This window comes from Mustelus asterias, unplaced genomic scaffold (genome assembly GCF_964213995.1).
Source record: "Mustelus asterias unplaced genomic scaffold, sMusAst1.hap1.1 HAP1_SCAFFOLD_50, whole genome shotgun sequence".
Taxonomy (NCBI): domain Eukaryota; kingdom Metazoa; phylum Chordata; class Chondrichthyes; order Carcharhiniformes; family Triakidae; genus Mustelus; species Mustelus asterias.
Genome location: NW_027590123.1, coordinates 2,009,825 through 2,035,174, shown reverse-complemented (window position 1 = coordinate 2,035,174; position 25,350 = coordinate 2,009,825). Strand labels below are relative to the sequence as shown.

At 42.9% G+C, this 25,350-nt stretch overlaps 3 non-coding genes across 3 annotated transcripts; all 3 read left to right on the top strand.

Annotated features, from left to right (window-relative positions):
* Positions 1-3,601: 3,601 nt before the first annotated feature.
* On the top strand, positions 3,602-3,673 carry trnaq-cug (transfer RNA glutamine (anticodon CUG)). Its single transcript has one exon. It is a non-coding gene; the product is annotated as a tRNA-Gln (tRNA).
* Positions 3,674-10,413: 6,740 nt separating this feature from the next.
* Positions 10,414-10,495, top strand: trnal-aag (transfer RNA leucine (anticodon AAG)). The gene has a single exon. It is a non-coding gene; the product is annotated as a tRNA-Leu (tRNA).
* Positions 10,496-12,287: 1,792 nt separating this feature from the next.
* trnae-uuc (transfer RNA glutamic acid (anticodon UUC)) lies at positions 12,288-12,359 on the top strand. The gene has a single exon. It is a non-coding gene; the product is annotated as a tRNA-Glu (tRNA).
* The last annotated feature ends 12,991 nt before the right edge of the window (positions 12,360-25,350 follow it).

The following is a 25,350-nucleotide window of genomic DNA, read 5'->3' as shown; positions in this document are numbered from 1 at the left end:
AACAACCCTATCAACCTGGGTGCCAACTTTCAGGGATCTATGCACATGGACACCCAGATCCCTCTGTTCATCCACACTACCAAGTATCTTACCATTAACCCAGTACTCTGTATTCCTATTACTCCTTCCAAAGTGAATCACCTCACACTTTTCCACATTAAACTCCATTTGCCACCTCTCAGCCCAGCTCTGCAGCTTATCTATGTCCCTCTGTAACCTGCCACTTCCCTCCGCACTGTCTACAACTCCACTGACATTAGTGTCATCCACAAATTTACTAATCCATCCTTCCACGCCCTCATCCTGGTCATTAATAAAAATGACAAACAGCAGTGGCCCCAAAATAGATCCTTGCGGTACACCACTATTAACTGAACTCCAGGATGAATATTTCCCATCAACCACCAACCTTTGTTTTATTACAGCTAGCCAATTCCTGATCCAAAGCACTAATCAAGCTCCTTCTCCAATTCCCTAACACGCTTTGCTAGCAGCTGCAGCTGAATGCATCTTTTGCAGGTGCTGTCGTCAGGGATACCTGAGGTCTCCCTGATCTCCCACATCCTGCAAGAGGAGCATTCCAACATCTTGCCTGGCATTTTTTTTTCCTCTGAGAAAATACAGGAATAAACTTTCTGAAAAAGAAAAAAAAACTACTCTCGCCTCTGCCTCTTCTCGCCGAAGCCGTTTTGAGCCAAAGCCCTTCAGCTCTCATTCTGCCCCCTGCTCACTCTGCTGCCCGCTAACGACGCTGCCCGCTCAAAGGTGCAGCCTACTTTTAAACCCTCCAAACCTTCCCCGGCTGCTGCTGGGCCTACTTCCTGTTTTGGAAAAAAACCTCCGATTTTTTTCACAAATATCTTGATATAAACAAATTTACTGCGGATGCTGGAATCTGAAACAAGAACAGAAGATGCTGGAAAATCTCAACCGGTCTAAATGCCTCTGTGAAGAGAGAATGGAGCTAACGTTCAAAGCCTGGATGACCCTTCGTCAGAGCTGAAGACAAGGAAATTTGGACGAGATTTATACTGTAACAGTGAGGGACATGGGTGTGGGGTGGGTAACAAAGCTGTCACATATAAATACAGGAACAAAGGCAAATTAAATGGTGGTCGTCATGGCTAAGAAGGATGCTGCTGACTGCCCGTTAAGAGGTCAGAATGTGGAAATGGCAGGACAAAGGAAATGTAAGAGATGGCCCGAGTGGGGTGGAGGAAGAGGGGGCAACAAGATGGAAAGTGAGATTTTAAATAAACAATGAGAAAATGGAAATTAAAACAATATATAAATGGTATGAAATAATAAATAAATAAATGAGATAAAATAAAATAAAGCACAATAAATGGAAATTGGATGAAGATGGAGGAGAGGAGATGCTCTGAAGTTGTTGAACTCAATGTTAAGTCCCGAACGCAGTAATTGCCGAACCGGGAGATGGGGCAATGTTCCTCCAGTTTGCATTGGAGTGCCTTTTCATAACATTCTTTATTGCCTGTTCCAACCAATTACTGATGATCAAGTGTAGACTGGTGGTAATTGGTGGCGTTGGATTTGACCTGATTTTTGTATACCGGGCAATCATGGGCAAAAGTAGCATTTGTGGTTTGATGCCAGTGTTGTTGCTGAGGAACAGCTTCGCTAAGGTTGCGGCAATTCTGAAGCACAATTCTTCAGCACCACTGCCAGAATATTTTCCAGGGCCATAACATTTGCTCTTTCCAATGACTTCAAGGCTTTTTTTCTGGAGATCATACGGAACAGAGAAGTCTATCTGTTCCGTTCAGTTTCGACCCCACTCTGGCTCCATTTTTTCTTTCTCGCTGTAGATCTTCCTCAGTCCTTCCCTCAGTCTTACTATCATTTCCTCTCTTTTGTTTTTGTTCCTTCTATTCTCTCGCTGTTTGGATGGAGCAAAGTTTCATTGAATTGATTCCTGAAATGAGGCGATTGTTGAGCTGGGGATTTGCCCTGATTTTAAATGGCGGAGGAGACTCAATGGGACATGTGATCCAATCCCATTCCATTGATTCTGTTCACTGCCCATACCAGCTCTGATAGCAATGACTTCTGCTGGTGCGGTTGATGGGAAGTTTAAGGCACTAAATTTAGGAATGTGACATTTATGGAGGAGTGGGATCAAATTCTCCCAGTGTCAGATTTTCACTACAGTTACTTTAAACGTTACAAACACAATTGCGCATAATGTGATCACTAAAATTGAATTTAGTGGCATACATCATCATTCATTTTACTTCGAGGAACCAGCAGACAGAATGGAAAATGAACAGCACATGGGTTTGTCGGACGAGTTCAGTTGCTCCACCAGTAAACTGGAACTGCTTCAAAAGCATGCATTTCTCTGTCTCTGTAGTGTAGTAGTTGTCATGTCCGCCTCACACGCGAAAGTTTCCGCTTCAAGACCGGGTAGAAACATTTTAGAATAGTTTTATTTCAAAATGATTCAGATTTCAGAATTGTTCTCGTTTGTCACGAAACATTAATTGAGCTGTTGAGTTTTTGCGACATTTAAGACGGCAATCACTCAGCGAAGAGGTTAGAATGGAAGGTCTGTGATGGAGAGCATAACAGGATGGATTCACTGACCCAAGGAATAATGGACAAGGGCAACATTGTCTGGTACTCATTATTTTTAAACTTTGCTGCTTTTCTGGGTGAACTCCAGCCATCCATTCCTCCGGCAGCGTCACCAATCAAACTGAGTCTTTCTCTATCCCACGTTGTTAATCTCACAGTTACTGCTTTCTGAATGAAGACTGCTTGGGATCTGTCTAAGTCAAATAGATTACTTCTTAATTCAGTGAGAAGTTTCTTGTCATTCAGCACGATATTTTTACCCAGAAATGAGTGATATTTGTCTTAATGCAAACGGTTAAATCTGACCCATTACCACCCAGATTTTACCTTGTATCAACATCTCCATCGTCAGTGCTTTGCAGGCTATCACTGCCTTTCACTATCAGTATTTGTTCTCGACCTGACCTGTTGCCCATATGACATTTCCAACTCGGAAGCAAAAACACAAATCTCACTCCACTGTTTCTGGCAGAGCTGCTTTCGAGCAGAAAGTATTGCAGGTTTCTTTATCAAACCATTTAAATCTTAATATATCGAAGCCAGTCTGCGACCCTGAAACGGCTGAACCCTAACCACTGGATCACCAGGATCTCATCTTCCTGATTCTCCCAAATACTTATGACAGGAATGTGCACAGTGCCAATTCTCGACATTCATACACTCCTTCCTGTCTGTTAAGACATTAAATTGTTCATATTTTCACACTGGTTTCCAGTGTGACGAAAGCAGAGCTGTGATAAGCTGATGTTGTTCAGCATTTTTAACACAACAGGTTTATAAAAGTTCGATGCTAACATTACTCTTTAGACGTGGTGAACTGCAGTGAAATATAATGCAGTTGAAGGTAGCTTACTCATTTTTGCAAGCGGAGTCAGGAGGGGTAATGTAAATATGAATTGCTGTGGGTGGTTGACGGAATTGTGCAATGGGACTGATATTTCACCCTGCTGTTCAAATTGGCACTGGTACTGAGCGACCATTTTCAGACTTTCCCCATATGCTGGGTTCCGTGGTGTAATGGTGAGCACTCTGGGCTCTGAATCCAGCGATCCGAGTTCAAATCTCGGCGGAACCTTGCTTTAATTTGCCGATGATGGATATGCTGAAGGGCGTTTAATTTTCTGACCAAGTCAGAATCGAGAGGACAATTTGGCAGCCTGTTCAGCTGCTGTTGCAATGCACATTACTGAACCACTGGCGCCAGATGCTTGCAACTTCAGTGCTTTTCATCTTCTCGCGACTCTTTAGCTCCTCTGTTGAAAGATAGAAGCAGTTGGTGTCACACAATAACAATTCGATTAGAGTCTGGCAATTACTGTGCAAGTGTGGCTGTGTGCGTTTGTGCGTGTGAGTGCGTGAGAGAGAGAAAGAGAGTCGGTGCGTCTGTGTGTTTTGGGAGAAAAGTCTACTGTCTTCGGTCAGACTGCTGTCGATTCCATGGTGTAATGGTTCTCACTCTGGCCTCTCGCCTCCGAATTCTGGTTTAAATTGCTAACTGGCTATCTGATCGAAGACAGAGGGTGGTGGTGGATGGAAAAATTTCGGACTGGAGGCAGGTTGCTAGCGGAGTGCCAAAGGGATCAGTGCTTGGTCCTCTGCTCTTTGTGATTTTTATTAATGGCCTCGAGGAGGGGGCTGAAGGGTGGATCAGTAAATTTGCTGATGACACCAAGATTGGTGGAGTAGTGGATGAGGTGGAGGGCTGTTGCAGGCTGCAAAGAGACATAGATTGGATGCAAAGCTGGGCTGGAAAATGGCAGATGGAGTTTAACCCTGATAAATGTGAGGTGATTCATTTTGGTAGGACAAATTTAAATGTGGATTACAGGGTCAAAGGTAGGGTTCTGAAGACTGTGGAGGAACAGAGAGATCTTGGGGTCCATATCCACAGATCTCTAAAGGTTGCCACTCACGTGGATAGAGCTGTGAAGAAGGCCTATCGTGTGTTAGCTTTTATTAACAGGGGGTTGGAGTTTAAGAGCCATGGGGCAATGCTGCAACTGCACAGGACCTTGGTGAGACCACATTTGGAATATTGTGTGCAGTTCTGGTCACCTCACTATAAGAAGGATGTGGAAGCGCTGGAAAGAGTGCAGAGGAGATTTACGAGGATGCTGCCTGGTTTGGAGGGTAGGTCTTATGAGGAAAGGTTGAGGGAGCTAGGGCTGTTCTCTCTGGAGCGGAGGAGGCTGAGGGGAGACTTAATAGAGGTTTATAAAATAATGAAGGGGATAGATAGAGTGACGTTCAAAGACTATTTCCTCGGGTGGATGGAGCTATTACAAGGGGGCATAACTATAGGGTTCATGGTGGGAGATATAGGAAGGATATCAGAGGTAGGTTCTTTACGCAGAGAGTGGTTGGGGTATGGAATGGACTGCCGGCAGTGATAGTGGAGTCAGACACTTTAGGAACATTTAAGCGGTTATTGGAAAGGCACATGGAGCGCACCAGGATGATAGGGAGTGGGATAGCTTGATCTTGGTTTCAGATAAAGCTCGGCACAACATCGTGGGCCGAAGGGCCTGTTCTATGTTCTATGTTCTAAATGAGTGAATGAGTGACAGATGTAGGTGGCCCCTTGCCCACTGTGGTTTCCCTGCTTCTCAGCCCTTTGTGTTCTTGAGCAATCGTTCTCTGGAGCTGATGAAATGACGCCAGGAGAGTCATTCGCTGCATCGTCTGCAGTGTGATTGCGGTGGAATTTGCTGAAATTTCCTCAGTGTTTAGTTTTCCACTTTCTGAGAATTAAAAATGAAATGCGCTTCAGCAAACTCATCATCGTCTTTTGCAAATAAAAACAAACTTTCACCGCGTTCTGAACTCCACTTACTGCATTCGGAGTCCAGAGTGCCCACCATCACACCACAGAAACAGGAACAGAGCCACCTGATGCAAATGATTACTCAAAGCATGTGAACTTTTTTCATTCAATGTGGCAGCAACAGCACGTGGGTCAAATGCTTTGAGTGACCATTTACAGCCGGCTGCTATGTTGTAGGTCCTCTGGTCTAATGGTGACCATTCTGAATCCAGCGAACCGAGTTTAAATTTAGGCGGACCCTTGCTCTTCTTTGCCATTGTTGAGGATTGATTTGTCGATGGATCTTTTATTTCAGTTCCTCATAAAGCAGGAATCGGGAGGACAATTTGTCAGCCAGTTCAACTTCCATTACATTGCACAATGCTGAGCCACCGGCGATAGGTGCCGACATCAGCAATGTTTTTTTTCATCTTTCGCTACTCTTTAAATCATTTGCTGAAAGAAAGAATCAGTTGGTGTCACACAACAGCAACCATTCGAATGGAGACTGGCAATTATTGAGCAAGTGTGGGTGTGTGTGTGTGTGTATGTATGTATGTGTGTGTGTGTGTTTTGGGAGCAAGGTCTGGTGTCATCGGTCAGAGTGCTGTCGTTTCCTTGTGTAATGCTGAGCAATCTGGACTCTTGCCCTCCGACTTCTGGTTTAAATTGGGACAGAGGAGTGAGCGAATGACACCCGGAGGTGGACCCCCTGCAAAATATATTTTGAATTAGTAACATCTTTTGGAATGATTGATCCTCATTTTGTTTCATTTTATGTCAAATAGGGTGACACATTCTTGTATCTTATTTTTTAATACCTCAGCCCTTTAACTATTTAAACAGGGAACATTCAGTCCAAGAAAACTAATCCACATTGAACTAGAAAAAGAAACACTGAAGTTACTGAAAATCCCATCTTAAAACAGAAAATATTGGAAACACTCAGCAGGTCAAACGTCGTCTTTGGAGAGGGAAACAGGGTGAATGTTTCGGGTCGCTGACGTTATATCCAAAATGGAAGAAGTTAGAGATTTAATGGTTTACAAGCAGCTACAGAGTGAAGGACAAAAAGAGGGCAAGAACTCTTTTTATGACCTTGTGACAGGTTGTAAGGTTGGAGTGACTGAATGGTAATGGGGATGATTATTGTTTCCACTGACACAATCTCCCAGATCTTGGTTCCAATCTCGTGCAAAATGAGAAGAAAACTTCGAGCTGAATTAAGCACTAAACTCTTCGACTGCCAGGGAAGCAGAGATCGCTTTAACTCATGAAAGCGGTAATTGTGAAATTCATAGAGCGGCATGGTGGGACAGTGCTCAGCACCGCTGTCTCTCAGCGCCAGTGACCTGGGTTCGATTCTCGGCTTGGGTCACTATCAGTGTGTGTGGATTGCACGTTCTCCCCGTGTCTGCGAGTGTTTCATCCCACAATAGGAAAGATGTGCTGGTTAGGTGCATTGACCCGAAGAGGCGCTGGAGTCCGGCGACGAGGAGAATTTCACAGTCACTTCATTCATGTAAGCCTTCCTTGTGACTACTAAATAAACATTAAAACAAAGCGGGATGGAGAAAGGTTCAGTTTGAGCGGCGACACTGCTGGAACTTAACCCAGTAAAAACAGAGCCCAACGTGGGACTCAAATGCACGACCCTGAGCTAGACGGACACATATCAGAACTGGCACTCCATATACTCAAATGCATGGAGACAAATATGGCTTTTCCATCTACTATCTCAGCTTATTCCAATTAGAAAGTTGGCGATTAATCAACCGACAGCATCTTTGACGTTAGAATGCATTCCTCTCAATGATCGACAACTTCATTCGCATCTTGCACTTCTTAGCTGGATCTCCTTCCAAACATTGCAAACTCCTCTTACATCTTTCGCCTTAATATTTTTGATCTAACTACTCAAACCAGGTGGGGAAAGTGTCTCAGTATGCCCGGAGGCAAACTATCGCCCCATTTTCAGACTTTTCCATCTGACCACCTCTCAGCCCAAAATCATCCCACTGAGTCTCTCCTCCCCGCACAACCGCCTCATCACAGGATTAAATCCAGTGAACGTTGGTTAAACATAGACAGCGAGAGAATAGAGGGTGCAAAGAACAAAAGAGGGAACAGTGTTCGATGCACATCCAGAGAGACTGAAAAGTGGAAGAGTCAGAGACAGGTCTCCAGCGACAAAAAGAGACAGACAGGGAAAGAGAGAGAAGCAATCACCCGCAACTCAATATACAGAAAACAACTGTCGGAACCCACAAGCATGGGGTCCTCTGAATGGGTGAATAAGGATTAAATGAATGTCTGCAAGCATTGTCTCCTTTTGAAAATGTCTGGATCCTCTGTGAGTGCGTTGTGCGAACAGAATTTGATTTGATTTCTTGTCACATGGAGTAACATACAGTGAAAAGTATTGTTTCTGCGCGCTATACAGACAACACACACAATTTTTACAGCAGGAAACGAGGGAGTGCAGAATGTAGTGTTACAGTCATAGCTAGGATGTAGATAAAGATCAACTTAATGCAAGGTAAGTCCATTTAAAAGTCTGACAGCAGCAGGGAAGACGCTGTTCTTGAGTTGGTTGGTACGTGACCTCAGACTTTTTGTATCTTTTCCGGATGGAAGAAGGTGGAAGAGGGAATGTCGCGGTGCGTGGGGTCCTTAATTACGCTGGCTGCTTTCCCGAGACAGCGGGAAGTGTAGACAGAGACAATGGGAAGCCTTTCAGTGCGATCTCAGGTTCTCAAATCATGTCCCATGTGAATCAATTCCGCAATGTCACTGGAAATAAACTAACAAAATCCACGACATGTCCATTACAAAGCATTGGCTTGTCCGGGATTTAAACCAAGGACCTCTCGCAAGCTGCGGATTTTAACACCCAAAGCGAGAATCTTACCCATCGAGCAAAATGCCAGCATTGAAAAAAGCATGTCAACTAAATATATTTTCATTGCCATCTAACAGCGGATCAGAAATTTGCAATGAAATGTGATAATGTTGGAAAAACGCAGGAAGTCAGACAACATCTGTGCATAGGGAAACAAAAGATAAACTTTCACCTCCATGACCTTTCGTTAACATTGGGAATGTTTAGAAATGTAGGAATTTTAAAAGAAGTGAAATCCAGCAGGGAGGAAACATAACAACATCTGATATGGTGGAAGCCAGGGGAAAATAACTGAGGGAAACAGAGAATGACAGAATGATTACACCACAGAATGAGACGATTACAAATTTACTTGCAGGACTCACATGCGTTGTGGGTGAAGGGGAACCAGAGGGCGTACTGTACATATATTTCAACAAAACCGTAGTGATGAGGTTGGTGGGCTTGAAAATTGAACCTTACACATAGAAACATAGGAACATAGGAATTGGGAGCAGATGTCGGCAAATTCAGCCCTGTGGTCCTGCTCTGCCATTCAATCAGATCATGGTTGATCTCTCCTTGATCTGAAACCCACCTCCCCACCTGTTCTCCATATCCCTTTAATGTGTTTTTCTTTATCAGAAATATTTCTATCCCTTCTTGAAATCATTCAACAATTCAGATTCCAACGCGCTATGGAGCAGCGAGTTCCACCAATTCACCACCCTTTACGAGAAGTAGTTTCTCCCCATCTCAGTTTAAAATCCACGGGCTCTCAAACTATACACGTGAGCTCTTGTCCTTGATTGCCCCATAAGAAGAAACTTTTGGTCGACCTTTTCTTTATCAATCCATTTAGAATTTTATATACCTCTGTCAGATTCCCTCCTCATCCTTCTAAACTTTAGCATTTTGTGGGAGCATTTCACCTCACTGTCAATTCCATGACCCAGCGAATTCAATCCGTGTTGTCATTAGCTGAAGGAGGCAATTATGTTCCATCCAAACAGGACATTTTGAAGGAGAAACGTGTCACAAGTGAAAAAGATCTGAGAGGAAAATAATGAGCAAAGGGACACGTGTGAAGTCAGTTTGAAAAAGACAGTTCGCCGGTTTCCGTGGTAGTCCAGTGGCTTGTGTTCAACACTCTCCCTGTGATGTCTGGTTTCAATTCCCGCTTTGGAAAAGAGCGCTATATTCTCTCAGCAAACCATTAATAATGATCTGATTTACTCTCTGATCGAAAGCAGATCTACTAGAATCAGCCGAGTGAGGTTTGCAAGTTTATATCAGAGCTGGAAATTTCACATGTGCAACAGTTCAAGAACAAACACAGAAAGAGAAGGACAGTGATAGGGTGTATAGTACGAACGATTGAGACGTTGTTGCAAGGTAAAATCTGTCTGGTAATTGGTCAGATTTTACCGTTTACATTGGCACTGAATAATGAAACTTTTCCCGCACTCTGCATTGAAAAGCATTTGGAAATATTTCTGTCCGGTTTCGAACCGTCGGAAGCGAAAGTGATAATTGCACTGGAGTGTTTGTTATATGTTGTCATTGGCTGAACACATCACTGGCGTTGAAACAGAGGGCGCCATTTTGCAGGAGAAAGCTGTTTGTGGCGAAAGTGGCGTGAAAATTAAAGTAACAAAAGCAGCGTGGATAAATTAAATTCTAAAACACGCTGCAAGCTGCTGGTCTGGTGGTTAGAGTTTGACTCTTTCCCTGCTCTTTAGATTACTGGTCTGGAATTGAAGATTTATTGCTCCCATCCAAACTCTGAAAACAAATGTGGGTTATTGCCTGGATGAAGATATAAAACATAATCTCGCCTCGTGCCCTTAAGTGCAGACCCTGAGCAAATTCAACAGGAGGTTCCCTTGTCATTTCTGGCAGGAAATTGGGAAGAGACGAGCTTAAGGACAGTTTAAATGATGCCGTCCCTTCACTGCAGCTCATTGTGTTTCTGACGTGAGATGATTTCTGTTTGTTGCGCAGTTCAGGTTTACCTGATTCAGAGAAGGAGCAGGCTCATGCTTCCTGATGGCCTTTCCAAACTCCATTGTTTTTAATGAATTTCAGTAACATTATCATTAAATAACATGATCGCGATACATTTCAACGTGGTAGCGTGGCCGAGCGGTCTAAGGCGCTGGATTAAGGCTCCAGTCTCTGCGGAGGCGTGGGTTCGAGTCCCACCGCTGCCAAAATGGATTTGAGTTTTGGTCTAACAGCTCAGATAGAATGCAGGAGTGCGTGCGGTGTCGTTTTCGTCATGAACAATGAGCAGGGACATTACCAACTTAAAACGTTGTTGGGGTGAAGCAGCGTGTGTGCAAGTGGCTCCTTTCGAGAGCGCACACAGGCTGAATTTCTGATTGCCGAGTTGAACAACCTGATGATGGAGCAGTTCTCCTGAAAGCTCGCAATTCCAAATAAGCTTGTTGGACTTTAACCTGGTGAGAATTCTTACTGTACCCACTCCAGTCCAACGCCGGCATCTTTGCATCATGATATAAATAACAGGATTACAAACAGTGAGACTGTATTCCCTGCCCAGGAATTAAGGTGATGGACTTGAATTTTCTAAGTGAAGTTCAAATCCTATCATGTACACGTCCAATCATTCCTCGTTCTAACCAGATATTTTCAGAATTAACCTAGCTCTTGTGATAACCACCGAACTACAGAAACACGGTGATGACCTCAAGGCAAGCAGATCCGGTTTACTGGAGAAACAACCACACTGGCTCCAGAAGCCCATCTTTTGCCCACAGCAATTGATATTACATTGTCTCTGCTGATTTTTCCTGTCAAAATGAATAATGATACTTCCTACTGCATTAAAGTTTCGTAATAACGTGTTCGAGAAAAAGTATTCATGACGTGTAAAGCAAATCAACTGAACACCTGTAATTTGCGGCATTTGATCACTTTCCCCCACAAATGCTGCTGCCTCGAATTCAATGCCTCAGAACACTCACCAACGCTTTTAACAGAGGTGATCCCTATCTGATCTGGTGCTGCAGGGAACGGAATTAATGGAGTAGGATTGGCTCACATGTCCCATGGAGTCTCCTCCGGAATTTGAGGAGATCATGACGAATCCCAGGAATCAACATCAATTTCCAAACGTATCCTGATGGCCCTTCATTCCCTTAGATTCCAAAAACATCTCTCTCCATAGAAATCTTTAAAACCCGACAGTGCAGAAGAAGGCCATTCAGCCCACCGAAACTACACCGACCACAATCCCACCCAGGCTCTACCCCCACTATCCCTACATATTTACCCACTAATCCCTCGAACCTCCGCATCCCAGGATACCAAGGGCAACTTGAGCTGGGTCAATCAACCTAACCCGCACATCTTTGGATTGTTGAAGGAAACCGAAGCGAACCCATGTGGACACGAGCAGAATGCGCAAATATCACACAGAAAGCCAAGCCGGGAATCGAACCCAGGTCCCTGGAGCTGTGAAGCAGCAGTGCTAACCACTGTGCTACCGTGCCGCTGCTGCTCAGATGTCCCAGCATTGTCTGTTTTTGTTTCAGATTCTAGCATCTGCAGTATTTTGCTTTTACCGCCACCCTTTCCATTCCCTTTGATTTTTTTTCCATCACAACTTTGTCAACTCTTACCCACGGCTCCCACCCTCACCCGCCCGCCCCCCTCCCCCCCCCCGCCCCCCGCCCCCGCATCTCCCACACTTAAAGTATCAATCTCGCACTCTTTTCCTGTCTTCAGCCTCGATGACTGACCACACAGATTTCAAATGTTGGCTCTATTCTCTCTCCAGAGATGCCGTCATGCCTGTTGAGATTTTGGAGCATGTTAAGTTTTTCTTTCAAGTTCCAGAATCTGCAGTAATTTGCTGCTGACTGAAGGGGTCATTCGGGTTCGATCGAAACATGAGGTTTTTTTTTCCCGACAAACCTTTCTCGAGTATTTGAAAAACGCTGCAATGTATCGGTCAGATTAAAACGTTTGCTTACATCTTCCCTGGTGGTCTAGTGGTTAGGATTTGGCGCTTTCACCGCCGCGGCCCGGGTTCGATTCCCGGTCAGGGAATGTTGATTTTATAGCTGCCGACCAGCACATGATTGAGGAGGGGCTAAAATTACCTCCTGATCGAAAACAGGAGTGATCATTGTGCCAGTTTGAGCTCCCTGGAGAAACAAAATAAACCCACTTGCACAATCCCGTCAATTGTCCCCGGCAACTTTTCATTACATTCCCCTTGCTGCTTCCTCCTGTCAAAATGAATAATAATGCATTCTGCTCCATCAATTTCACTGTAGCTCACCACATTCACAGATCATTCGTAACCCCTGCCTCTTCGATTGCTTCTTGTGGGAAACCTGCTGAACAACACTAGCTGATCACAGCTCTGCTGTGATATCAGAGATTTGTATCTCATGGATCATCATTACTGTCTCCATTGCTTCATTCCAGGTCACTGTCGCAACAGACATAGTAAGCAGTCTAACAACACCAGGTTAAAGTCCAACAGGTTTATTTGGTAGCAAATGCCATAAGCTTTCGGAGCGCTGCTCCTTCGTCAGGAGCGTTCCTGACGAAGCAGCAGCGCTCCGAAAGCTTATGATATTTGCTACCAAATAAACCTGTTGGACTTTAACCTGGTGTTGTGAGACTTCTCACTGTGTTCACCCCAGTCCAACGCCGGCATCTCCACATCATGGCTACAGACAGTCACACAGTCATTCTACCTTCTGCAGCAAATGATATACTCTTCCTTTGCTTTCAGATACTTTCACCTCCAGAAACTGATTACATGCTAAGTAAAATGTTCTGTTTAGTTGACAGTTTATCATCAATCCCGAGCCTTGGTGGTGAAAGGATTGAGTCTGAACGACTTGACCACCCGGCCTCCACCATCACCAGCTAAATGTTGCCTTATCCATCAGTCCTTGTTTCATTTAATCATCCTCCCTTGCTTTCTATCACCGAACATTCGTTTTGTCGTTTTCACAGGCTGATTCATGGCGGTACCATCAGGAAATGTTGGAAATACTCGGCAGTTAATGATTCGTGGCAAATGCGTGATTAATTCTGAAAGCTGAATTATTCTAACATTGAAAACATTTGGAAATGTTTCTGTAAAGGTGAAATACTGCTGATGCTGGAACCTGAAACACACAAAAAGAATACTAGAAAATCTCAGCAGGTCTGGCAGCATCTGTGAAGAGAGAACAGAGCCAGTGTGTCGAATCAGGAAAGCTGATGAAGGGTCATCCAGATTTGAAACGTTGGTTTCCCCACAGATGCCGTCATTCTGCTGAGATTTTCCAACATTTTCTGTTCCTGTTTAATACGTTTCTGCCCAGGATTGAACCAGGAAACTTGCGTGTGTACGGCGAACGTGATAATTACCAGAAACGCTGCGGTGCAACGATGTAAGGAAACTGGCTCCACCAACACGTCAATTGCCCACAGCAATTTATATTTGCATTGTGACGACTGGTACCTCCTGTTAAAATGTTTAACGATACATTCTACTGCATGGAATTCACGTAATGACATGCACGACCTACCTTGTATTAAGTTGATCTTTCTCTTCACCCTAGCTATGACTGAAACAGTAAATTCTGCAATCTTTCGTTTCCTTCTCGATGAAGATATGCTTTGTCTGTGTAGCGCGCAAGAAAAATACTTTTCACTGTATGCTAATGCATGTGACAATAAAAAATCAAATATACTCCATGAAGTTAATTAATTGAACATTCAGCAGTGATGGGCTTCGATCATACGCCTTAACCAATGCTATTACCCTGAATTCAGTGCCTGAGATTTCAATGCTGTCAGCAGAAGCCATTGGTACCGGATCTGGCATTGTTAGTGAACAGAATCAATGAGTAGAACTGAGTCACATGTCCCATTGAGCTTCCTCCACGATTGATTCAAGGCAGATCCGCAACCTCAACCCCAATCTCCCAGCTTATCCCAATAGCCCTTCATCCCCTTAGATTCCAAAAACCACTCCAACTCAACCTTCAATGTCCTCATCGACTGAGGATCCACGCACCTCTGGCCGGCTGCAGAATTCTAAAGATCCACAAGTCTTTGAGAGAAGAAATGTCTCCTTATCTTAGTCATAAATGGTTGACACATGATCCAGAGAATGTAAGTCAAGGGTGCCTGACCGAGACAGTTGTCGTCACCTTAACCCACTTAACCCCACACAGTTACCAAGGCTAATCCATCAAACCAACACCAGCTGCACCGTGAGTGAGACAGGGAAAGCAGAAATCATCAATAGGCCAGTCGCGCTTTTACGGAGTGCATTTTTTCCAATAATTGGTGAAGAACAAATTAATATTTTGATTGATCCATATTCAGTTCACATTCAACAACGAACTACAATCGGGCAACTTTCCAGCAGTAAATTTCGATCATGTTCAATCCCGTTTCGAATCCGGGAGCCTACCCTATATGATATGAAGATGATAACCCCTACAATATAGAAACTCTGCTCATGACCATTGTGACCGGCCTAGAATATCAAACCGTGCAGTCTGATTGCAATTTAGAACCTTGTTCTCTCGAATTCCAATTCGGCTGAAAACCTTAGCCACGTGGCATATTCATTGATCTACCGTACGATTCAGAAAATAACAATTGCTCCGATTTTTGTCCTTTTTCTAGAACTGCAGTTGCACAATATTATTCAAGACATGGCGAAGTGTAAATGTCCTATGGCTGTGAGGTAATGCAATGCCTTAATATTTAACAAAAACAGTTTGAAATGAGTCATTTGTTTTGAAAATATTTTGCCGCTTTGCAAACGCAATAATCGCTATAATTCCGAAACAGCTAACGCATGGAAGTGTTTAGATTTTCATGTGTCCACAGATGCTGCCAAACCTGCAAAGAATGTTTACCATTTGCTGTTTATATTATCAATACAGGTTTTACCACAATATAAAATACACAGAAAGTCGGTAATGATCAGAGGAGTGACGATGGACTTAAACTTTTAAAGAACGTGCGTTTAAACCTGCAAAACGCTGAGGTGGAGCGAAGATAGTTTGAAGCGATGAACATCCGCTGTGTGTTACCTCATAAGTTTCATGGGATTAGCAGTGATGAGATTGGTCGGTTTTGGAAATTGCAAGATACACATGAACAGCCGGTAGGACCTCACTGTCGATTCCTCGTTCCAGTCTGCAACAATTAGTGTTTCATTGGCTGAAGGAGTCATTCGTGTTCTTTCTGGATATGACTTTTGTCCAACAAATATTTCTTGTGTATTTAAAAAAATGCTGGAGTGGAAAAGTCAGGCTAAACGTTACGTTGTCATCTTCCCTGATGGTCTTATGGTTAGGATTCGGCGCTGCCATCGCCGCGACGCGCATTCGATCCCCGGTCAGGGAATCAAAATTTATTCAACGCGTTCACCGTATGAATTAAGAGGAGCTGCAATTACTTCCTGATTGGAAACAGGAGTTATAGTTGATCCAGTTTGAACTGCGGCGAGAAACAAATCGCTCATTTTCACAATCTTGTCAATTGCCCCCAGCAGCTTATTGCCTCTGCTGGTTCCTCCTGTCAAAATGAATAACATTCATTCTGCTGCATTAAATCTGAGCTACTTACAAATTTCTCGTCAGAAATGGAATAAAACTGCATTCCTTGTACAAACGCAACCAAATCAGCATCAACACTTAAATTTCTCACGTTTGAAACCTCATTGGAGTACCGATACATAAACAATTCATCCAGAGACTCATGTGGCAGGTTCACTACCCTCAGAGTAAAGATATTTCACCACATCGCAGACCGAAGTGGCTCACCCGTATCCTGCCACTGTTCCAGAACCGTCACCCCACGTCGCCATGGCAAACCATACCCCTGTGTCGAGTCTCTAAAGCCCTGTCAAAATTGTGTAAGTTTCAGAGAGATCCCCTCTCATTCTTTAATTTATTTGTTAGTCACAAGTCCAGCTTACGTTAACACTGCAGCGAAGCTAACCGAGTCGTCACAGTTCGTGTCAATGCACTTAACCAGTACGTGCGAAAAAGCCTCAGCACTCAGAGAAAACCCACGCAGACACGGGGAGGACACACACAGACAGTGGCTCATGCTGGGAATCGAACCGGGGTACGGCAAGTTATGTGAAAGTAGCGCTAATGACTAACCTTCCTTCTATTCTCCAGAACTGCTCGCAAGCGATTTGGAATGAGACCAGCTCTCTCACTGAACACACTTCAGGCTGGGGTGGACAGATTCCTGATTGAACCGGGAATGAAGTGGAGTGGGCGGTAAAATTAAATTGAAACCCAGGATTAATCATGAGTTAAAGTTTCGCGTTCAGTTATTAAGTTTAATAGTATTTGAAATATATAAATTACTACAAATATGTTTGAGATAAATATTTACGAAATTAATAATGTCGATAACACTGGTTATCAGCAGAGCTGGAAGCACATGAGAAATACTGTCATTGACGCCCATGGACTAAATGATAAAGAAAAGCTGTGTAACAATAAAAGCTGGTGGCGGAGGGGGCGGGGGGGGGGGGCGGTGTGGGGGCGGAAAACACAGCGACAGTTCGGTCTCTGGATGGTCTCGAATCACCAATCTCTCAATTAATAACCAAGTTCGCTGACTGATCGCGCCAGAGAGGATGACATGGCTGTCGCTATGCGTGACATGCTAAATCAGGCTGGAAGCGTTTTCTCTGCAAATTTGACGCCAGTTCTATTTGCACCAAACCTGATATAGGAAGACCACATGATGATATAGTTGACAAATCTAAACAAGTTCCTTGGACTACTTTACCTCCACAGTGTTGTTTTGATGCAGTGGTTAAATCCTTCTGCCAAAAATGGGAAAAAGGGCCGTTTGATAGAGCAGATACGGACAAACTACTTCCATTGACTTGAGTCCGGAAACAGAGGACTGGGATTGAAGATCATTAAAGACAGAGAGACTTGCATTTATATAGAGCCTCTTCCTACCAGCGGACGTCACAAAGAACTTTCCAACCACTGAAGGACTGTCATAATTGAAAAAAGAAATCGAGTTAAATACTGAAGAGGACATCACGAATTGAACAAGGAACCTCTAGATATGCAGTCAAATGCTCGACAACTGAGCGTCAAGCCTCCGCCTTTGTCGTTCCTCAAGCGCCTGTCACGCTCACTGTCTATATTTACGTTTGCTCCTGCGTGCGTCACTGTGGTTATGTACCCGGAGGGTGTGAACACATTTTTAGCATCAAAACCTCTGTTCACTTACTGTATAAATCTTCACGGTAAATGGTACAAAACATAACAAAAGTTTTGAAGTTGTAAGAGGAACTGACACTTTCTGTTTCTTTTTGAGTGGAGACATTTTTGACTCAGTTCCCGTATGTTCCATAGCGGAAGCTGACTAAAAGTTCACTGATCAACATTTAAAAGGACATTGGTTTACTTGGTGCGATGGTGGGTTACAATTCTATATCTAGAACGACTGCATCAATTTCGATCAGTTACTGAGAATGGCATTAGGTTTGATAGTATGTGCAGGGCTGATATAACTTGTCTAATTTTATTTGAATTCGACATTGCTAAATCTAATCCTATCACAGCGTCCCTGCAGTGAAGAATCAGGACATGCGGCCCATCAATTTTGAACCAACTCTTTGATATATCATCTTACCCAGTTCTAAATGATCAGCCCCACATCCTGAGACTGTGCACCTTTTTCTAGATTCCCTGACTAGCGGAAACAATCTCATGTCTTTCGTCTGACTCCAGAGAATTATAACACAATTTACTCAGCATTTCATGAATTTCAACATGGGGAACACGACAAGCCCCCTTTGTTCTACAGAACCTCCTAGTTTCATGCCATTCGTTGAATACTTCGTTGTCAAATTACTCCTTCTAAATTTTATCACCACACTCTTTTCAGGGTTAAATTCCATCTGCAACTTACCGGCCCATTTGAACATTCCATCCATATCCTCTTGTCGTCAAAGAGACTCAACCTCAGTGTTAACCACTCGCCAAATGAAAGTGGTCATCTTTCAATCTGTATTCTCTGACAACGCTGGCAGTTTTAGACTTCACAGTCAACTGATGGGACGAGTGGAATGTGCAGGAAACGTTTTGATTGCAATTTATTGAAGGACTGAATGTGGATTTTTCTCTCTCCCTTTGGCTCTCCACAATCTGGCCGATGAAAAACAGAATGAGAGAGAGGCGGAGAAGATAGGAGTATGAGGACGATGTTGATGTGGGGCGGTTTATTAAGAGAGGCAAAGGTTCTGTAGTTCTCTACAGAGTTGGAGTGGGGAGAGGTGACTGATAGAAGTTGGAGCTCAATTGCTGATGCTGAATGTACATACAGCACTAGTCCAGGCGTGAGGAGGTTTAGTGGTTGTGCAGGGAGAACCTAGCCAATCATCTCCAAAAGGAAACCCACCGATTCCTGTTAATCATCTGGAAAATCTGAACTGGACCGCCTCGACTGCAATTATATTTCCCATAAAATAACGAGAGGCAGGAGTATACACATTATTTCTAATATGGGTTCTCCATCCACAGTGCTGCAACCGTCAAAGCCTCGGGTCACTTGTTAGAGTGTGGTATTAAAAGGAGCTACTAGCTCCATTTGTCACAGTTGTGTCCAGCGCCACACGATCAGCTGAATGACCACTGTTCGCACCATCGATTTTCTACTGTTCTATTTTTCACCAGAGGGTACTTATAAAATTATATCGGGTATATTTCAGATTAAATAATATTTTATTGCCAGTTTTACAAAAACTCTGGACTGATACTTTCTTTTTCAATCTACCAATCAAAAGTAATCGAAGGCTTTGAATATTACCAGGATAAGTTAGTTGAAATTCCAAGACTTTTCGAGAATGCAACTGTTGAAGATCGAAGGAATAGCTTCCACACAGACTGCAGGGAACATGGCATAAGGAAGAAGATGAAAGTTTGAATGAATAATACAGGGCACATCCTCACTTATCTCCAAAGATACCAGAAATTTTACATGTGTTTCCGAAAGTAGTTTGGACACGTGATTTACCCCACTCTCGGAGTAATCTCCATAAAATATTATCTGTGAACAACTTGAGGGTAAATGTCTGTCTTATTGATTTTAAACTGTTTCTTGCTGAATAGCAGCAGTGCAATGTTTCCAATCATCCTGCTTCTGACACCTCTCTTGCATGAACAGAAGAATCCCGAATCTGCACTAATTTCATGATTACAATTTCATTCAAATTCTGAAATTGTAGGCTGACATTATGTGATAGAAATATTCGTAACTCCTTTAATTCACTTCAGTTCAGTACATAGTGTTAATCAATATTCATCTTTTTTCACCAAACTGCTGGACAAATCTGTTTGCCTTCAGTCAGTTCCTGTACTATGAGTGCAAAAGACTTTCAATAAACATATATTTTGCAATAAAAGCCGAAGTAATCATGTTTGTTCATTGATCGTGATTAATGTCATTCCGCACATCATTTAATTGTTTCACCAGGGACTTTCCTCACTTGGTAAATATAGAATGTTTTCATTGTGCGCATCAGTGTTAAAAGTGAGAGTGGTCTCCAGTACAACCAGTGATCATTGAATCTCAGAGTCACTAAACCATGTTCTGGATTATTCCACTTGAGCTTCGTGTTGCTTGGGTACTTCACGATATCCAAAGGATTTACTACCCACTCCTCGCTGCAGTTGGTGTAGCTGGTGAGTTAAATTTCACTCTGTTGATTGCACTTGTCCATGAGACCCAGTTAATAATTTTATAATGTGCAAACTTCATGTTGCATATGTGCTAATGCAATTGGAAAATTTCTCTATCTTCCCAGCAGACATTTTCCCTACTCTTGCCTGGTGGTTGCTCTCTATTTCCCAATCTCCCCCCTCCCCACTACCAACCCCCTCTCCTCACTCCCCCCACTCCCACCACACCTTCACCGGCCACTTCCACTATTCCTGCCTTAATATCTACAGGGTCCTGCCTCAGTAAAATAAAATATATAATTTCCAGTTTTGTGATTTACAACCAATTCCAAATCAACTTATGCAATATCTTCAGATGCACAGTCTGCAGCACAGTCACAGCAGAATGACCCAGACCAGGAACTTTTCGTCCAAACCCATTGGCACCATTGTGTCTCCCAAATACAAATAAAGAGAAGGCAGGGAATTGGAGATCTGCTCTGTTGGTAAATTTAGTTTCTTGATACCTCAGTGCGATGCTTTCTTACTGTGAACCCAGTCTCAGCAGAACAGGTGAATCCATGTTTTTCTGAGGCTGGACTCTGTAAAACAAAATCCTGTAGCTGTTCTCCAGGAACCTGCCAGATTACTGCTCCTGTTCTCAGTCTGAAATATGAGTTAATTGTCTCTCTCTTCCCTGCAGTGAACTTATTGACGATTCTTATCCTGTCTCGAGGAAGGTGTGGACTTTCCAAATGTGTCTCACGTTACCTAATTTCCATGTCAGTGGCGGATCTACTCGTCGTCATCATCGACCTCCTATTGAGGCAAATTCCCATCAGTTTCAGAGCTCAATTTGTCTTCATGTATCACATTGAAGTGTGCAATATCCATGCCGTCCTGCTTTACGCAGTCACTGACTGTTCTGTCTGGTTCACTGTCACTTTTACCTTTGATCGATTCGTGGCCATTACTTGTCAGAAGCTGAAAATAAAATACTGCACTGAGGAAACGGCAACTGTGGTTCTAGGAACAGTGAGTGTGCTATTCACTGTAAAAAACACTTTCTGGTACTTTATGTGTGAGAATAGCTATTGGCTTTCCAATACTCCCTATTTCTGTTCTGTAGATTTTGATGTCGCCTCCTCACCAGCATGGGCAGCAGCTGAAAGTCTCCACTATATTTTAACCCCGACTATTCCTTTTTTGTTGGTTGTGCTGTTCAACGTTTTAACCGTTAAATACATTGTAGTGTTGAGTAAAGTCCGCAGGAGACTTCGGACCCACAAGAATGGGGAAAGTCCAAGTGACCCAGAGATAGAGAAAAGAAGAAAATCTATCATCATACTGTTTGCAATATCGGGAAATTTTCTCCTGTTATGGTCGGTGTTCCTCTTCTATTGTTTTTATGAACGACTGTACATGTTTAAATTAGTTCTGTCGCGTTTACCACATTTTCTTCAGGAATTAGGATTTATGCTCCAACTCCTGAGTTGCTGCACCAACACATGCATCTATGCAGTGACACAGACACAGTTCAGAGAGGATCTGAAAAATGTGGTGATGTTTCCAGTAACTGGAATTTTGAAATTCATTAAACAGTAATAAGCTATTCTATCACCACAACGTATTTATCTGATGTTTTGCACAGAAACTCATCGCAATTAGAAACACAGTGATGTCGATTTTGCTTTATTCATCCCGATAAATCCATGAACAACAATTGTAGAAATTCAAAAGGAAACGACTTCAGATCCAAAGCTGTCTGGATTTGAATCAGTTAAAATCAGCGATTTAACATGGGCTGGACACATTGAGTTCCAGAATAAAATATTCGCCTGTCAAATTCGGGAGGAGGTTACTGACCTTAGCATTTTACATCAACACTCATCCCACAACGAAAATATCTGCCAGCACCACCCCTACCAACCTCACGGTACCGGCCCCACCACCCGATCTCTCACATCACACGTCCCCCTGCGCACGCCCCCCCCCCCCCCCCGCCCCGCCGCCACCCCCAACCCCGTTCGGGAAATATTCACTATTGTATCTCGTGATGGTGAATTGAAGAAGTGGATGTGAGATTAATGAAGGCTGGTATTGGGGAAGAGGAAGTGAAGGGGGGGGGGGGGTGGTGGGCGTTGCGAGTCATTTGTCGTGTGCTGAGACGACAATGTCCATAAAATATTAGCCCGAAACATCCATACAGTTGAAATCAGAGTCATGTTGCAGCTGCGACGACATTTAATAAAATCCAGTGCCAGCATTCGACAGCGCACTTGATTCAATTCACTGAGAACTCAAATAACTGCACAGCAAATCATTCCAATGCGCCCATGAATTTTGCAGTGTGTGTTATAGGTCAGAGTGACGTAAGGCCTCAAATGTGCCGGAGTGTAATCTTCAAATAAGCAAACACATTTTAATATAGATGGAACAGAGTACAGGCAGGGTTGTGAAGGGTCTCTGGAACACATGAGAACTCAATAATGGAAAATTCAGAGAAAATTAGATTTGTGTCCAATTATAATGAAATAATACTTAATAAAATCTGGATTTAAAAAGCAGCCAGCTCTTCAAAAAAAATTAAAGTGAATGTAAAGAAATAATTAGCAGTTAAGAGACACATTTATTCGCGAGTGGATGAATATAAATCAAGTATTAAATTCCCTATCCTTGGGCCAGATTTCCTTGTGGATATTATTGAGAGGGATGCGGATGCCGTTGCTTTGCTAATTGTTTCCTTTTTGGGGAAGCAAGGTATTAAATTTATATTGAAAATCACCTCAAAACTGTTTATTTATCTTGAGCTTACAAATGATACAATGCCACCATCTGCTGACAACCCACAACTGCTGCAGACGCTGGTCTTTGTGAGTCTCAGAAAAGTTCAGTAACTCGAGACTGCATTTTTGATTTGATTTATCATTGTCACATGTATTAACATACAGTGAAAAGTGTTGTTTCTTGCATGCTATCCGAATAAACATATTGTACTTAAAGAAGGAAAGGAGAAAGTACAGCATGTATGGCTACGGTCATAGGTAGGATGGAGAGAAAGATCAACTTTGGTCCATTCAACACTCTGATGGCAACATGGAAGAAGCTGTTCTTAAGTCTGTTAGTACGTGGCCTCAGGCTTTTGTATCTTTTTCCCAACAGAAGGTGGAAGAGAGAATGTCGGGATGTGTGTGGCCCTTAATTATGCTGGCTGCTTTTCCGCGACAGCGAGAAGAGTAGACAGTCCCAACGGATGACAGGCTAGTTTGGCGTCATGGACACTTTATAGTTTCCTGCAGGCTTGGAGAGAGTAGGAGCCGTACATAGCTGTGATACATTCAGAAATAATGCTTTCTATGTTGCATGTGCAAAAGTTGTTTAGAGTCATAGCTGACACGACACATTTCCTTAGCCTCCTGAGAAAGTAGAGGACCGGTTCCTGAAATGTGAAGATTGAACAATATTTTCTGGGATTGAAGTTTACAGCAGGAGCTCGGAGGGCGTATTCGCCCTTTTTATAAGCAGACACTGTACATGTACTCTGTTCCTCATGACCCATTGGAAGATATTGCCTTGAGATAGAAGGTGGAATTATTTCAGGCTGCGATGTATACATTTGAAACAGTTATCAAATATAAATCACACTCAGAATGGGAGTAAGTAAACTTTGCTGCCCTCTGTAATTCCTCTGCCAGACATTGTCAATGTTTCAGCTTAGCGGAACACCCAAAATACAGAGATATTAATAGGGGCACACACACACACACACATAGAAATTTAGGGGCACACACAAGTATATGGGCACACACACATGCACAGAGATACATGGGCATACACACAGAGACAGACAGTTGCAGGGGTGTGCGCGCACACACACACACACAGGTCCTGCTAAAAAGGTTTTCACAATAACTTCATTGCAGTGTTAATGTAAGCCTATTTGTTACACTAAAACATACATTTTAATGATTCCATTATAATTGCGCAAATTTCTCAGAATTATTCTTCGAAAATTGAAGACGCAATCATTTTAAGGACAGATTCATTTATATATATATTTTTTGTATATGTGTGTATATATTAAGATATATATATACACACACACACATATCCGTTATTCACATTCTGTCCGTGCTCTTTCAGAAAGAAAGAGTTAAACAAACTATGGCCATATCGTGATACAGGATAAACACTTGAGTTGGAATCTAAATGCTAAACTTCTATTCTTGCCCCAATTTGACCTACCATTTATAGAGTCGTAGAGTCATTATTCCATGACCTCAACAAGTTTCACACATCAGGGGAGGTATAGGGTTTTTTTTAGAGGCTATGCACGGAGCTGAACCTTTGCTAATACAAAGACTCACGCACTTTCCTGGTGAAAGACTATTCTCTATTCACGAACACATGCCAGGAGAGAAGGGCTGTGCAGTCCAACTCTTCTCTGAAGTGGCAATTCAATTATACAAATTTCAAAAGTAATTTTACGCGCCTCCTGATTCATCATGAGCGAATCATCTTTCGAACAGGTCAATCATTATTAGTAAATGTAATGTACCTTGGCCAATTGCAGATATTCTCTGACAGCATGGATACAATAAGTTCTCGCGGTTTTTGCCTGATATTCCTACGGCCACCTGTCTTGGCTTTTATCTGGCCTATTTTTTAAGCTGTCTGGAACCACTAGTTTGTCCTTGCTCAATGTCTCTTTCACTGAGCTGTCTGGTACCCATGCTGACAAGAGCTATGCTTTGATGTGTGTATTGTTATAACGACGGTGGTTGACTTTACTGGCCTACTGTCCATGAAACGTTAGACCCCTGTGGGAGTAGCCAAGATGTATACATGTTCAATAATACACTTTCAAAAATAGTGTATTATTGAACATGTATACATCTTGGCTAATGTTTAAATTTTCTAACTGTCGTTATATATCTTTCTATGCTGAGAGCACATCTGTAAAATATATATAAGGCAGTCTGGCATTCTTATCCTAAGGTAATCCATTCTGTTCTCAGAGTCTTTATGAGTATTTTAAATCCCAAAGTTTTTTGAGCTCCTTTAACGGGAGGGTTTGGTGTTGCCTCTTGTGAAACAGGTGGGCCATTCGCTAACACAGGTCAACACAGAGGCTAAATGATATTACAATTGTTTCTGGAACTGTGAACTTCCAGGATGGACAGGTTGGTTGAAGTGATTCTGATTCAAAGGTGAAATTTGTTTCTGTTAAACCAACTCAATCTCACAGAGACATTGACACTCACTCAAGCACAAGCATGTCCTCACAAGCGCACGCTGTCATATTCAAACACTCTCTCACATGCACATGCTGTCATACACACTCTCTCATACACATCTCATAAACCACG